This window comes from Thalassophryne amazonica, chromosome 1 (assembly GCF_902500255.1).
Source record: "Thalassophryne amazonica chromosome 1, fThaAma1.1, whole genome shotgun sequence".
In the NCBI taxonomy this organism is placed as follows: domain Eukaryota; kingdom Metazoa; phylum Chordata; class Actinopteri; order Batrachoidiformes; family Batrachoididae; genus Thalassophryne; species Thalassophryne amazonica.
This window is the reverse complement of record NC_047103.1, coordinates 167,987,834-168,002,649: the sequence shown is the minus strand read 5'-3', so window position 1 is coordinate 168,002,649 and position 14,816 is coordinate 167,987,834. Positions and strand designations below refer to the sequence as shown.

General features: G+C 45.5%; 1 protein-coding gene across 2 annotated transcripts in view; it reads right to left on the bottom strand.

Annotated features, from left to right (window-relative positions):
- The window catches only part of LOC117517834 (plakophilin-4-like), a 92,520-nt gene that overhangs the window by 56,986 nt on the left and 20,718 nt on the right, over positions 1-14,816 (bottom strand). The window lies entirely within an intron of this gene.

Sequence of the window (14,816 nt, the reverse complement as noted above, 5' to 3'; positions counted from 1 at the left end):
CCCTGGGTGTCAGAGGAATACACGCTCTCTGAGGAATACAACCTTAAGAATTTTGTCTTTTCTCTTGGAGACGTCTTCCGTCTTACAAAGACACGACAGGCTGAATTCAGTCTCCGTGTCGCTGCCATCCTTCATATCTCCTTACATCACCTCAGAGCAGCAGCAGTGAGACGGGACGGGATGGAGACACACAGCACCCCCTTGTTTCAGCCCCGCCTCCAGGGGAGACAAACTGATCCACAGCGGCGCACTGTACTCACCACCCCACCTCCCCACGGTTTCTGGAAACAAGCCTCGCCCTGCCACTCTGATACACAATCGTGCCAGTCCAAGTCTTGTACCAGCTGGAGGCAACTGCACCATTCGCCACGGCTTATTGTGCACCGTCACATTCATGTTTCCTCTTTCTGACTGACTGACACTGAGTACGGACCCGATTCCATCTTGGTGGATCTGAGTTGTATGTAATCTCAGTGTTGGTTTATCCCGACAGCGTCTGTGATATCCGTGAAATGTTCATCCTCGGTCTGCAGCTCACCATCTTCTAGACGGCGCTCAACCTGAAACACTTTAACGCCGATTAGATTTCCACTGTCACAGGATAAACATGTGGATGCACCAACCAATGAGGCGCACCGATGCTGGTGCTCGTCCCCGGATTCCCGTAGTGAAAAGCTCCCCTGAGATGGGACGCTGGTGCGGTGCAGGTTTCTAAAGCTGATACTCACTTTGAGCTGAGTGGACTATGTCAATGCGGATGAAGTGTCTTTTCCAAGGACAAGTGTCATGACCAGGAATCAAACACAAGTCCACATATTGGTCACCCAACTCCTATCCCACCGAGCGCTCTGCAGGTATCTCAGGTGTTCGTGCTGTACGAGGTCTGTCAATAAAGTATAGGTCCTTTTTATTTTTTTCAAAAACTATATGGATTTCATTCATATGTTTTTACGTCAGACATGCTTGAACCCTCGCTCCGTGGGAAGTCCTTAAAGCGACAGTATCACCTCAAAATCTCTCATCAGCCGTTAAAATTTTCACCGAAAACCAGCTTAATTTTTCGAACCGTGTCCACTTCGATGTGTCTCACAGGTTTAGAAAAAATTTTGATCAAACAAAGCGCCAGTCTCTCAGCAACTTCTCAGACAAAGGAATTCCGACGAGGGGCTGGACGACTCCTCCCACAAGGAGTGCTCACAGGCGAGTGACGTCACCGACAGGCGTGGAAAAACTCACGCATGCGCACGAGGGTTCAAGCATGTCTGACGTAAAAACATATGAATGAAATCCATATAGTTTTTGAAAAAAATAAAAAGGACCGTAACTTTATTGACAGCCCTCGTATATCGATATCCGGAATGATTATCGACACAGCACAACTCTGGAGTCACATGCACATACGGACACAGAACCAAAAACAACACCGCAGCTGGTTCAGACTGGCCAAAATTATTGGATTTGATATCGGTAATAAAAACAAAATCTGACCAGTCTTCTGTTACACACCTGAGTCCTGTTCATTTAGGGGGTCCAATAAATTAGTTCACAGGTTGAGTTGATGTTTTGCTGGATGACGAGGTCACTAAAGTGCATCCAGACAGGTGAATTTATTAACAGACCTGTTCAGACTCGGGAAAACTGTATCAGATTAGTATCAGCACATACTGAAGGTATCACTATCAGTATCATACTGGACCTTTGAAAAAATGCTACCGTGCCAACGCTTCTTATAATATTATCAACCATTACATGAATTACTAACTATTTTGATAAACAATTAATTGTTTTAAATCACTTTAAAATGGGGCTGCAAAGTGATGCTTTTCTGCTGAAAGCATTTTACAAAGTACACCTCAGTGATTTTTTTTTTTTTTTTTGCTTTTTTTTTAACTTTGACCCCAAATCAAAAGGTTTGTTGAGGTCACCATGATTAAGCCACATACCACGTATGGTGATAATCAGGCAATTAGGAAAGAAGTTATTGTGCTCACAGCTTCTTCTTTTTTTGCAAAATATACCTCAGTGACCTTGACCTTTGACCTCTTGACACCAAAACCAATATGCTTCTTTGGGGTCATTATGTGCGACGCATACACCACATCTAGTGAGAATTGGGCCACTGCAAAGCAAAGTCGGTCACTATCAGCGTCTTTACAAACTCCGACACAAAGCAACAAGTCTGCTGGTGTTCTGTGAGTGCTGAAAGGCATGCTGGGAAACGCTGGTCAAAGGAGGGCACGGGGGTTCGAAAAGAGGGAATGGCTTCTGGAATATCAAATGTTAAGGTTTCAAGAACTTGAAAAAACAGCACCCCCAACAGGCCATCATTCTACACCTGCTTATGCTGGAGTTCTCACCAGGGGTGAGAGGGCAAAGGGCGGGGTTCACCCTGGACAGAATGGCAATCTGTCGCAGAAGAGGACATAATCCAGGAAAAAAACAACAACAATAACAACAAGTGCATATTTGAGAATCGAGCAGCTGCAGCAGTTTACTGACATCAGTGGATTTAAAGCGGTGGGTTAACGGACTGTGACTATGGCAAGCCAACAGTGCCACAAATACGCCACTTACAGTCACGTATCACCAAAAATGCGTTGTAAAAAACGCTGTTTTGTTAGTTATTACGGCGCTTTTTATGGCATAATTAAAGAAGGCGCTGTAAAAAGCGCCATAAATGTGTCAAAAATATGCCGTTTTTAATGGCGCAATGGAGCCCTTGAAAAGTGGCATAAAAATGCCGTTTAGATGCACACAGTGTTGTGTGCATCTAAACGTGCATCCATTTAGTGGTGCCTTGCCATAGTATAGCAAGCCAACAGTGCCACAAATACAATGGCGTTCTGCAGCACTGTGTGTCGAATGTCCACAGCGCGGGGCCGCGATGCTACATCCAGCACAAACGACCTCGGCTGATTTAGCTTAATTTGATCCCAGATATATTTTGGAGATAACAGAAGACAGCGCTGCTTCATTCTCCTGAACAAGATACGACAAACGGCAGCATCTGCCTGGAGCTACATCTCAGCCACTTCTCACTGGATGTCCTTCACATTTAGGATGATGTTCACACTGACCACTCGACTGATGATTCCGGTATCAGTATTTGGATAAACTGCACACTGCCATTATTATCCTGCCCTCTGGCAAAGCAACAACAGCAGAGTATTGTTTTCAATGGCATATGTGTCTCTCTGGACAAGATAACTAAAAAATGGTTGGACAGATTTCCTTCAAACTTGGTGGGAATATTACTTGGATGGACAACGAGAGGTGATTCGATTTTGGAGCAGTTTGGTCAAAGGTCAAGGTAAACATGGCAATTTCTTTAACAATATCTCAACAACTAAGAGACCGAGATAGATAAAACTTGATGGGAATATCGTTTGGATAAATATCAAGAGGGTATTAGATTTTGGAGTAGTTTGGTCAAAGATCTAGCAAAACATGATACAAAAACACCTTTTTTGTATATCCCAACAACCAAGAAGCTGAGATGGATGATCTGAATTATATATTGATCAGCAAAATGCTTGTGATTGATTGGTGTGAATGACTTCATACTGAAGTCACACAATCAAATCATACAGAGCCAAAAACAGACAGACGTGTCTTTAGTTGTATATTTATATTGTGGAGTGCAGAGCGTGCACAGTACGCACCAGCCCTCGTAAGATTTTCATTTTTAACCTTTTGAACATTTTAACATTTCTAATTCTGCTGTTGACTGCTAATTGGTTACCTGTATTTTTCAGCCAATCAGCAGTGCTTTAACATTTATTCACTGTGATGTTGTCTGAGTACAGCCATTTGAGATGACATCACAGCAGACAATTGCTAAGGTTATTCTGATTGGCTGATGTCAACCAGTAAAAGTTCTCTTATCTAGCGCCAGAAAACGCTGCACAGGTTCTGTATCAGTTACTGTCACTATGGCGGGAAGCCTGTGTCATGTCGACTCTGAGATCCACAGATGTTCCTGGGAATTCTCAGGCTGGTATGCATGTTATTGGAAAACTGCATGGAAAATGTCTTCTTTGGGAATTTTACAGAAGCACAAAACATTCAAATATAATATCACAGAAGTCCAAAACTTTATGACAGGGCTGTGAAGTGATTTGTCTCAGGTTTAAGTCTTGATTTCGAGTAGCAGCTCAAAAACATCTCGGCTTTCATTTTGGAACACCTTTGGTGCAGACTGCTGTGCAAACACGGAATCATTTGGGAAAAACAAACCGCTCAGCAAGTGGTGCCACTGTGCAGATTTTAGGTTTCGGAGCAGACACATGTTGAGCTGTTCTGCTTTAAAACAGACTAAAAGAGAGCAAAGCCGGAAAGCAGCGCAGCCTGAACACCACTGCAGGGAAAACGGTAACGCGCTCCATCAAGCAGGCGTGATTTTATGTTTGTGGAGGATAACGGTGTCCCTCACGTGCACAAGAGGGCAGACCGTTACTATTCTACGGTCACAGCAATGTGACAGAATGTTTGCCCTCTGCCAACAGGTTTAAAGTGCACGCTGTGTTGCATTGACGGCCAGCTGTTAATCATCTCTTTCTTCTCAGCGTGCACTTTGTTCTGGAGACATTAAGTCTTTTAATACTGGACACTTAATCTGTGGAGCTTCTCTAATCCTGCAAACTAAGTGCAGACTGTTCTCAGCAAAGACAGCAACACACACGCACACACACACACACACACACACACACACACACACACACACACACACACACACACACACACACACACACACACACACACACACACACACACACACACACACACACAGTCCATCTCCACCTCTCAAAAGTAACCATCTCCTGCAGCATGTCCTGCAGGCCCCTGATGCACCCGCCTGCAGGATCATAACCAAAGAAATGTTCAGCGTGTCCACATGGTCATAGCTGACGTTTCTTTCCAGTTGCTCCCAAGGATCCTCTAAAGAGACCTGGTACAGTAGTGTTTAGAATAATAGTAGCGCTATGTGACTAAAAAGATTAGTCCAGGTTTTGAGTATATTTCTTATTGTTACATGGGAAACAAGGTACCAGTAGATTCAGTAGATTCTCACAAATCCAACAAGACCACGCATTCATGATATGCACACTCTTAAGGCTATGAAATTGGGCTATTAGTAAAAAAAAGTAGAAAAGGGGGTGTTCACAATAATAGTAGTGTGACATTCAGTCAGTGAGTTCATCAGTTTTGTGGAACAAACAGGTGTGAATCAGGTGTCCCCTATTTAAGGATGAAGCCAGCACCTGTTGAACATGCTTTTCTCTTTGAAAGCCTGAGGAAAATGGGATCTTCAAGACACTGTTCAGAAGAACAGCGTAGTTTGATTAAAAAGTTGATTGGAGAGGGGAAAACTTATACGCAGGTGCAAAAAATTATAGGCTGTTCATCTACAGTGATCTCCAATGCTTTAAAATGGACAAAAAAAAAACAGAGACGCATGGAAGAAAATGGAAAACAACCATCAAAATGGATAGAAGAATAACCAGAATGGCAAAGGCTCACCCATTGATCAGCTCCAGGATGATCAAAGACAGACAAGGGCTGCAGACAGTTTGTGAGACGACCCCCAAACTCTGAATTCAAGCCACAGTTCACAGTAAAGACAGTGAAGCATGGTGGTGCAAGCATCATGATATGGGCATGTTTCTCCTACTATGGTGTTCGGCCTATATATCACATACCAGGTATCATGGATCAGTTTGGATATGTCAAAATACTTGAAGAGGTCATGTTGCCTTATGCTGAAGAGGACATGCCCTTGAAATGGGTGTTTCAACAAGACAATGACCCCAAGCACACTAGTAAACCAGCAAAATCTTGGTTCCAAACCAACAAAATTAATGCCTCGCAGATGTGAAGAAATCTTGAAAAACTGTTGTTATACAACTAAATACTTGTTTAGTGATTCACAGGCTTGCTAAAAAAGCAGTTTGAACATACATTTTTGAGTTTGTAGCGTCAACAGTAGATGCTACTATTATTGTGAACACCCCCTTTTCTACTTTTTTTTACTAATAGCCAGTGGTGGTCCTAGAGTGATTTACTCCCCGGGTGAAAACCCCTGCGTGCACCCCCCCCCCCCCCACGCACACTAACGTGGCCACCACCTCCGCCCCACCACCCATGAAAACACTAACTTCGTCCAGAACACCCACAATCCCACAAATTAACTCACAACAGCTATTTTCAAGAACAAATTTCCGGTTTTAATGACTACTGCAATAACAAACACAAAGAAACTGGCACAGTCTAATGTGTCATCATCCATGGACTTATCTGCAATGATCATCTCAAAAGTTTGCAGGAGGGCATCATAATTGTTTGCCACAGTGCTCACTATTCGTGATGTGAAATTCCATCGAGTAGGAGCATTTCTGGGCAACCTTGAGCAGTCTGCAGACTCAAGAAAAGACATCCTCTTTTTGGATTTTGAGAAAAATGTGGCAAACCCAGAGAGTGATGCAAAAAATATTCTGCACTCAGATAAGCATTTAGCCCCCTGAGACAGAACCAGATTCAGTCTGTGTGCAGAGCAATGCACAAACATTGACCTGGGGGCTGTTGCTTTAACTTTGCCTCAAACCATTGAGAGCTGAAGCCATGACAGCAGCCACGGCTTCTTCGTAAGGAAGACTATCAAATGGCTTCGCCAAAATCCGGTCCACAACATTCAAATTTTCTGCCATTATGTGCAGCTTGCTACCTAGCTAGCTCGCTAGCTGGGACTGGCGCGAGGCTCGTGTGAAGTGTGTCCGCCTGTGAGTGCTTTGTGACGGTGAAGGAGCTCAGCAGCACCCGCTGCTCGGTAGGGACAGAAACTGCGATAGAAGTCAGAAAGAGTGATAGAAGTCAGTCTGCAAACACAAGCAGCTACAAAAAAAACCCCCCACCAGAAATAGAAGCTCAATTTGTCGCTAGTCGTTTTTAACAAAGAAAATGCCGCTAAGAGAATTAGGAAAGTCTCCGGTTCAACTCAGAACAGAATGAAAATTTAAAAATGCTCCCACGGATGTTTACACCAAAAGATCGCTGATTCGCTCATTTCGCTGTCAATCAAAAAGGGATTCAGCCTCAGACAGATCATCCAATCATCATGCAGAAGCTGAGCGTCCGGGCCAGCCGAGGCCCGCCCACTGCCCCATAGACCCCCAGACACGCTGAGCGTCCGATGGGCGGGACAAAGCCCAGCATTTATCCAATGACTCGTCTCGTTTCGCTGCATGCTTTGTGTTGCTATTGAACTGTGTGGACGCTGAGCGTCCACACTGTTTAAAGCACTGTGAAGCTGTGGGAATGAATGAGAGAGGAAAGCTACCATGGGATGGGGGGGGGGCGCTGCTCTGCCGCAACGTAACCATGAACCCCCCCCGTCAGGACAAACCCCGACCCTGTTTTTTGTTTTTTCTTTTTGACCGTTTTTTTTTTCGGCACGGTCGTGCCGCCCCGCCCTGCAATGCGGCCCCAGGCGGCTGCCCAGTCGGCCCGCCTCCAGGACCGCCCCTGCTAATAGCCCAATTTCATAGCCTTAAGAGTGTGCATATCATGAATGCTTGGTCTTGTTAGATTTGTGAGAATCTACTGAATCTACTGGTACCTTGTTTTCCATGTAACAATAAGAAATATACTCAAAACCTGGATTTAGTCACATAGCACTAATATTATTCTGAACACTACTGTATGAAAGACATCCAAAGACATGGCAACAGAAATATAGCCAGAGATGGCAATGGAAATATAGCCAAAGAGATGGCAACATAAATACAGCCAGGTATATTGATGGGAATATGGCTAAAGAAATGGCAACAGAAATATAGCCAAAGTGATAGCAACAGAAATACAGCCAGAGATGGTGATGGAAATATTGCCAAAAAGATGGCAACAGAAATATAGCCAAAGACATGGCAACAGAAATATAGTCAAAGTGATAGCAACAGAAATACAGCCAGAGATGGTGATGGAAATATTGCCAAAGAGATGGCAACAGAAATATAGCCAAAGACATGGCAACAGAAATATAGCCAATGTGATAGCAACAGAAATCCAGCCAGAGATGGCAATGGAAATATAGCCAAAAAGATGGCAACAGAAATCCAGCCAGGGATATTGATGGGAATATGGCTAAAGAAATGGCAACAGAAATATAGCCAAAGTGATAGCAACAGAAATACAGCCAGAGATGGTGATGGAAATATTGCCAAAGAGATGGCAACAGAAATACAGCCAGAGAAGGTGATGGAAATATTGCCAAAGAGATGGCAACAGAAATATAGCCAAAGACATGGCAACAGAAATATAGCCAAAGTGATAGCAACACAAATCCAGCCAGAGATGGCAATGGAAATATAGCCAAAGAGATGGCAACAGAAATCCAGCCAGGGATATTGATGGGAATATGGCTAAAGAAATGGCAACAGAAATATAGCCAAAGTGATAGCAACAGAAATACAGCCAGAGATGGTGATGGAAATATTGCCAAAGAGATGGCAACAGAAATATAGCCAAAGACATGGCAACAAGATGGCGATGGAAATATAGCCAAAGAGATGGCAACAGAAATATATCCAGGGATACTGATGAAAATATAGCTAAAGACAAGGCAACAAAAATACAGCCAGAGATGGCGATGGAAATGTAGCTAAAGAGATGGCAACAGAAATACAGCAGGGATATTGATGGAAATATAGTAAAAGAAATGGCAACAGAAATATAGCCAAAGAGATGGCAACAAAAATATAGTCAAAGAGATGGCAATAGAAATATAGCCACAGAGATGGCAACAGAAAAACGGCCAGAGATAGCGATAGAAATATAGCTAAAGAGGTGGCAAAAAAAATACAGCCAGAGATGGCAATGGAAATATGGCCAAAGAGATGGCAACAGAAATACAGCCAGAGATGGTGATGGAAATATTGCCAAAGAGATGGCAACAGAAATATAGCCAAAGACATGGCAACAGAAATATAGCTAAAGTGATAGCAACAGAAATCCAGCCAGAGATGGCAATGGAAATATAGCCAAAGAGATGGCAACAGAAATCCAGCCAGGGATATTGATGGGAATATGGCTAAAGAAATGGCAACAGAAATATAGCCAAAGTGATAGCAACAGAAATACAGCCAGAGATGGTGATGGAAATATTGCCAAAGAGATGGCAACAGAAATATAGCCAAAGACATGGCAACAGAAATATAGCCAAAGTGATAGCAACACAAATCCAGCCAGAGATGGCAATGGAAATATAGCCAAAGAGATGGCAACAGAAATCCAGCCAGGGATATTGATGGGAATATGGCTAAAGAAATGGCAACAGAAATATAGCCAAAGTGATAGCAACAGAAATACAGCCAGAGATGGTGATGGAAATATTGCCAAAGAGATGGCAACAGAAATATAGCCAAAGACATGGCAACAAGATGGCGATGGAAATATAGCCAAAGAGATGGCAACAGAAATATATCCAGGGATACTGATGAAAATATAGCTAAAGACAAGGCAACAAAAATACAGCCAGAGATGGCGATGGAAATGTAGCTAAAGAGATGGCAACAGAAATACAGCAGGGATATTGATGGAAATATAGTAAAAGAAATGGCAACAGAAATATAGCCAAAGAGATGGCAACAAAAATATAGTCAAAGAGATGGCAATAGAAATATAGCCACAGAGATGGCAACAGAAAAACGGCCAGAGATAGCGATAGAAATATAGCTAAAGAGGTGGCAAAAAAAATACAGCCAGAGATGGCAATGGAAATATGGCCAAAGAGATGGCAACAGAAATACAGCCAGAGATGGTGATGGAAATATTGCCAAAGAGATGGCAACAGAAATATAGCCAAAGACATGGCAACAGAAATATAGCTAAAGTGATAGCAACAGAAATCCAGCCAGAGATGGCAATGGAAATATAGCCAAAGAGATGGCAACAGAAATCCAGCCAGGGATATTGATGGGAATATGGCTAAAGAAATGGCAACAGAAATATAGCCAAAGTGATAGCAACAGAAATACAGCCAGAGATGGTGATGGAAATATTGCCAAAGAGATGGCAACAGAAATATAGCCAAAGACATGGCAACAAGATGGCGATGGAAATATAGCCAAAGAGATGGCAACAGAAATATATCCAGGGATATTGATGAAAATATAGCTAAAGACAAGGCAACAAAAATACAGCCAGAGATGGTGATGGAAATGTAGCTAAAGAGATGGCAACAGAAATACAGCCAAAGAGATGGCAACAAAAATATAGTCAAAGAGATGGCAATAGAAATACAGCCACAGAGATGGCAACAGAAAAACGGCCAGAGATAGTGATAGAAATATAGCCAAAGAGGTGGCAAAAAAAATACAGCCAGAGATGGCAATGGAAATATGGCCAAAGAGATGGCAACAGAAATACAGCCAGAGATGGAGATGGAAATATGAAACAGTGACACAGTTAGACAGAGAGATACAGTCAGAAATATCAAAGGAGATACTGACAGAGAGAAAGAGAGAGAGAGACATAAAAGAACAGAAATACAGAGAGATATTAACAGAAATACAGAGATATTGACACAAATATAGATGGAAATACTGACAGGAATAAAGTATTGACAGAAATACAGATATTGACAGAAATACAGAGAATGATAGAAATACAGCACTTGACAGAAATATAAACAGAGATATTGACAGAAATACAGAGAGACTGACAGAAATACAGATATTGACAGAATTGCACATAGATAATGACAGAAATACAGAGAGAGACAATGACAGAAATAGAAATACAGACAGACCTTATACAAAAATAGAGAGTAAAGACAGAAATACAGGCAGATATTGTCAGTGATACAAAGAGACGTAGTAACACAGACTGCAAAAAGAAATAGAGCAGCAGAGATAAAGAGATTCTGAGGTAGATGAGGCAGATAATGATATGGACAAATAAAGATAAATTCATAAGTCCTCAAAGATAAGTGTAGACATGGACAGACGGTTTAAATAGACATCATCGTGAGCCTCCTGAGAAATCTCTGTGGTTTAATTAAAGTGTACGTGATGTTAGCGCTGACCTAAAGCCGACCTGAAGCTCGTTTTGTGTTGAACTTCAAACACAACGCGCAGTTTGACTTAAAACACCAACAGATTGTCAATTCTTGGCCGTCATGAAGCTTTAAATATCGCCGACACGCAGTGGGTGGGTGGACGCCATCCAGGCGTAATTAAAAGGAGAAGAACAGACCGACTCCGGTGACGGTGGGACAGAAAGAACCGCAAAAATAAAAAGGCAGCAGGGAGGACAGAAGGACGCCTCAAACTGAGGCTGCACGTGTCCCCATCCTCCGTCTCCGTGCCGCTCTTTAAACCAACGTTTTACCCAGAGATCATTAAATGAGATATTCTCATGTTTTAGGGAGATTTTTTAAAAAAAGGAAATATCTTCTGTAGAAACTCTGCTGCAGATGACATGCAGAGGTCACCTGTGAAGAAACACCTCTGTCTTCTCGACGGGATTTCATTGTTTTCTGGATGTTTTCTGGTGTTCTTAAGTCGCTGGCAGAAATTATTAATGAGACTTTTAATGGGATTTTGGGGGAAACTCATCTGGAGATAATCCTCAGCATTTTTCTCTCCAAATTTGGAGAAATCACGCACTGGATTTATCTTGTGAGGTCACCACTTTTTAATGCAAAGTAGAACTTTTTAAAGTGCATGGATTCAAATGTGCTTCATCTCAGCTCCATGTTGGTGCTGCTCCTGGTTGTCTCCTACGGAGGAGATCGGGTGGTCGGATGAGCAGGAGGAAGGTGCTGCAAGAATGAAACAAAGCTCTCAGCCAGCCATCCAAGAGATACGTCTTCTTCATGTGGTACGTGTAGAGTTCCCTCTGCAGCACGTGGACTCTGGCTTACTGGACCTCTAGGAATGTATGGTCCTGTTGCTGTTTTCGGTGAGCAGTGAGCTTTAATTGTTCACCGTCTCCTGACATCACTGCACAGTTTTGCGCATTATGTGATCGTTCTGATCAGGTCACATTCACCGCCACCTCCTGAAATCTCAGCTTCAGCCTCCCCTCAGGAAACTTTGCTGGTCTACTGCTGCTCCTGCAAACCTGCTTAGATCTGTTTCCCCGTCAGAAAACCTCTCAGTATGGAAACCTCCACAATCCACCATCAAAACAGAAATGCACCAATTCCAAGAGCACACAGCTCTTAAAGGGAACGACATGTGACAAGAAAACACACCTGTGATGAACCGATGGATTATGGAGACGGACACCCCGACTGTTGTGTGGGCCGCCAGAAGAGGAGGTACTGCTGGCCCACCACCAGAGGGCGCCCTGCCTGAAGTGCGGGCTTCAGGCACGAGAGGGCGCTGCCGCCATGGACACAGCCGGGGGTGACAGCTGTCAAGAGGTAATGAGCGACAGCTGTCACCCCCGGCTGTGTCCCCCATCTACTCAACATCATCTCACTCCATAAAGACCAGACGTCATCTCCACCTCGTTGCCGAGATATCATACTTCATAGGAGGTAATACTCTCAGCCTTTTTGTGAGATTTGTAACTCTGTTATTGTGAGAATTTGCAGGAGAACCAGTCGTTTGTGAGGAGGCTGTGCAAGACGGCGCTCCTTTTCAGCTGAGACCGCTGCAACATATTGAATGAGAGGTGGAGGTGGCATTCCCACCGTTGTTGTTACTGGATGTACACACACCCACACTTGACTGTCTTTGTTCTTCGCGAGCAGTACCAGATCCGACAGTCGGGGACGGTGATCACCTGGGAATTCGGGACTTGGCGGCTCCAGTATTCACCAGGTTCTGGGGCGGCGGAAATCGTGTGGTTCCGGCTCTTCTCAGGACAGACGTCTTCTATCCTCGAGCCTGCCCACACGTCACCTCTGTGTATTGACTGTTATGATATTCTGTGATTGTCTGTATGTTCGTTGTGCACATTCACAACATTAAATTGTTACTTTTTGGCTCATCTATTCATTAAGGGCTACAGTCAGGTAGTTAGCCCCCTGACAGCCCTGACCTCTCCAAAAGTCCCCTTCACCTGGTCGGATCGGTGCGAAGCCGCGTTCAAGGAGTTGAAACGACGGTTCTCTACTGCGTCAGTTTTGGTGCAGCCCGACCCTAGCTGCCAGTTCATGGTTGAAGTGGACGCCTCTGACTCAAGGATAGGAGCCGTGCTGTCCCAGAGCGGAGAGACCAATACGGTTCTTCACCCATGTGCCTACTTTTCCCGCAGGTTGACCCCGGCTGAACGGAACTATGATGTCGGCAATCGAGAACTCCTTGCGGTGAAAGAGGTTCTTGAGGAGTGGAGACACCTGTTGGAGGGAGCGTCTGTGCCATTCACGGTTTTCACTGACCATCGGAACCTGGAGTATATCAGTACCGCCAAGCGGCTGAACCCCAGGCAAGCCCGCTGGTCACTGTTCTTCGGGCGTTTCGACTTCCGGATCACCTATCGCCCCGGGACCAAGAACCAGAGATCGGATGCCTTGTCCCGGGTACACGAAGACGAAGTCAAAACAGAGCTGTCGGATCCACCGGAGCCCATCATTCCGGAGTCCACTATCGTGGCCACCCTCACCTGGGACGTGGAGAAGACCGTCCGCGAGGCCCTGGCACGGAGCCCGGACCCTGGAACCGGTCCGAAGAACCGTCAGTACGTCCCACCAGAGGCCAGAGCTGCAGTCTTGGACTTCTGTCACGGTTCCAAGCTCTCCTGTCATCCAGAGGTGCGAAGGACCGTGGCAGTTGTCCGGCAGCGCTTCTGGTAGGCGTCTATGGAGGCCGACGTCCGGGAATATATCCAGGCCTGCACCACCTGTGCCAGGGGCAAGGCAGTACATAAGAAGGCCCAAGGACTCCTCCAGCCGCTGTCGGTGCCTCATCGCCCCTGGTCCCACATCGGCCTGGATTTCGTCACGGGCCTCCCGCCGTCCCAGGGCAACACCACCATCTTCACGATAGTGGACCGATTCTCCAAGGCGGCCCACTTCGTGGCCCTCCCGAAGCTCCCAACAGCCCAGGAGACAGCAGACCTCCTGGTCCACCACGTCGTCCGTCTGCATGGGATACCCTCCGACATCGTCTCTGATCGTGGTCCCCAGTTCTCCTCACACGTCTGGAGGAGCTTCTGCAGGGAACTGGGGGCCACCGTGAGCCTCTCGTCCGGGTACCATCCACAGACGAACGGACAGGCAGAGCGGGCCAACCAGGACTTGGAACAGACCCTCCGCTGCGTCACATCCGCGCACCCGACGGCCTGGAGTAACCATCTGGCCTGGATCGAGTATGCGCATAACAGCCAGGTGTCTTCTGCCACCGGCCTCTCCCCATTTGAGGTGTGTTTGGGGTATCAGCCCCCGTTGTTTCCCGTGGTGGAGGGAGAGGTCGGTGTGCCCTCGGTCCAGGCCCACCTGCGGAAGTGCCGTCGGGTGTGGCGCTCCGCCCGTTCTGCCTTGTTGAAGGCCCGGACGACCCATGCAGACCGCCGGTGATCCCCGGCCCCTGCTTACCAGCCTGGGCAGGAGGTGTGGCTTTCCACGAAGGACATCCCCCTCCAGGTGGACTCCCCAAAACTTCAGGACAGGTACATTGGCCCCTTCAGGATCCTCAAAGTCCTCAGTCCTGCCGCAGTGAAGCTCCAACTCCCGGCTTCACTGCGGATCCATCCGGTTTTCCACGTGTTTTTGGCTCATCTATTGACCGTTCATTTGCGCCCCCTGTTGTGGGTCCGTGTCACTACACTTTCCCAACAGGATATCTCGTGGTGGTGGGCCAGCAGTACCTCCT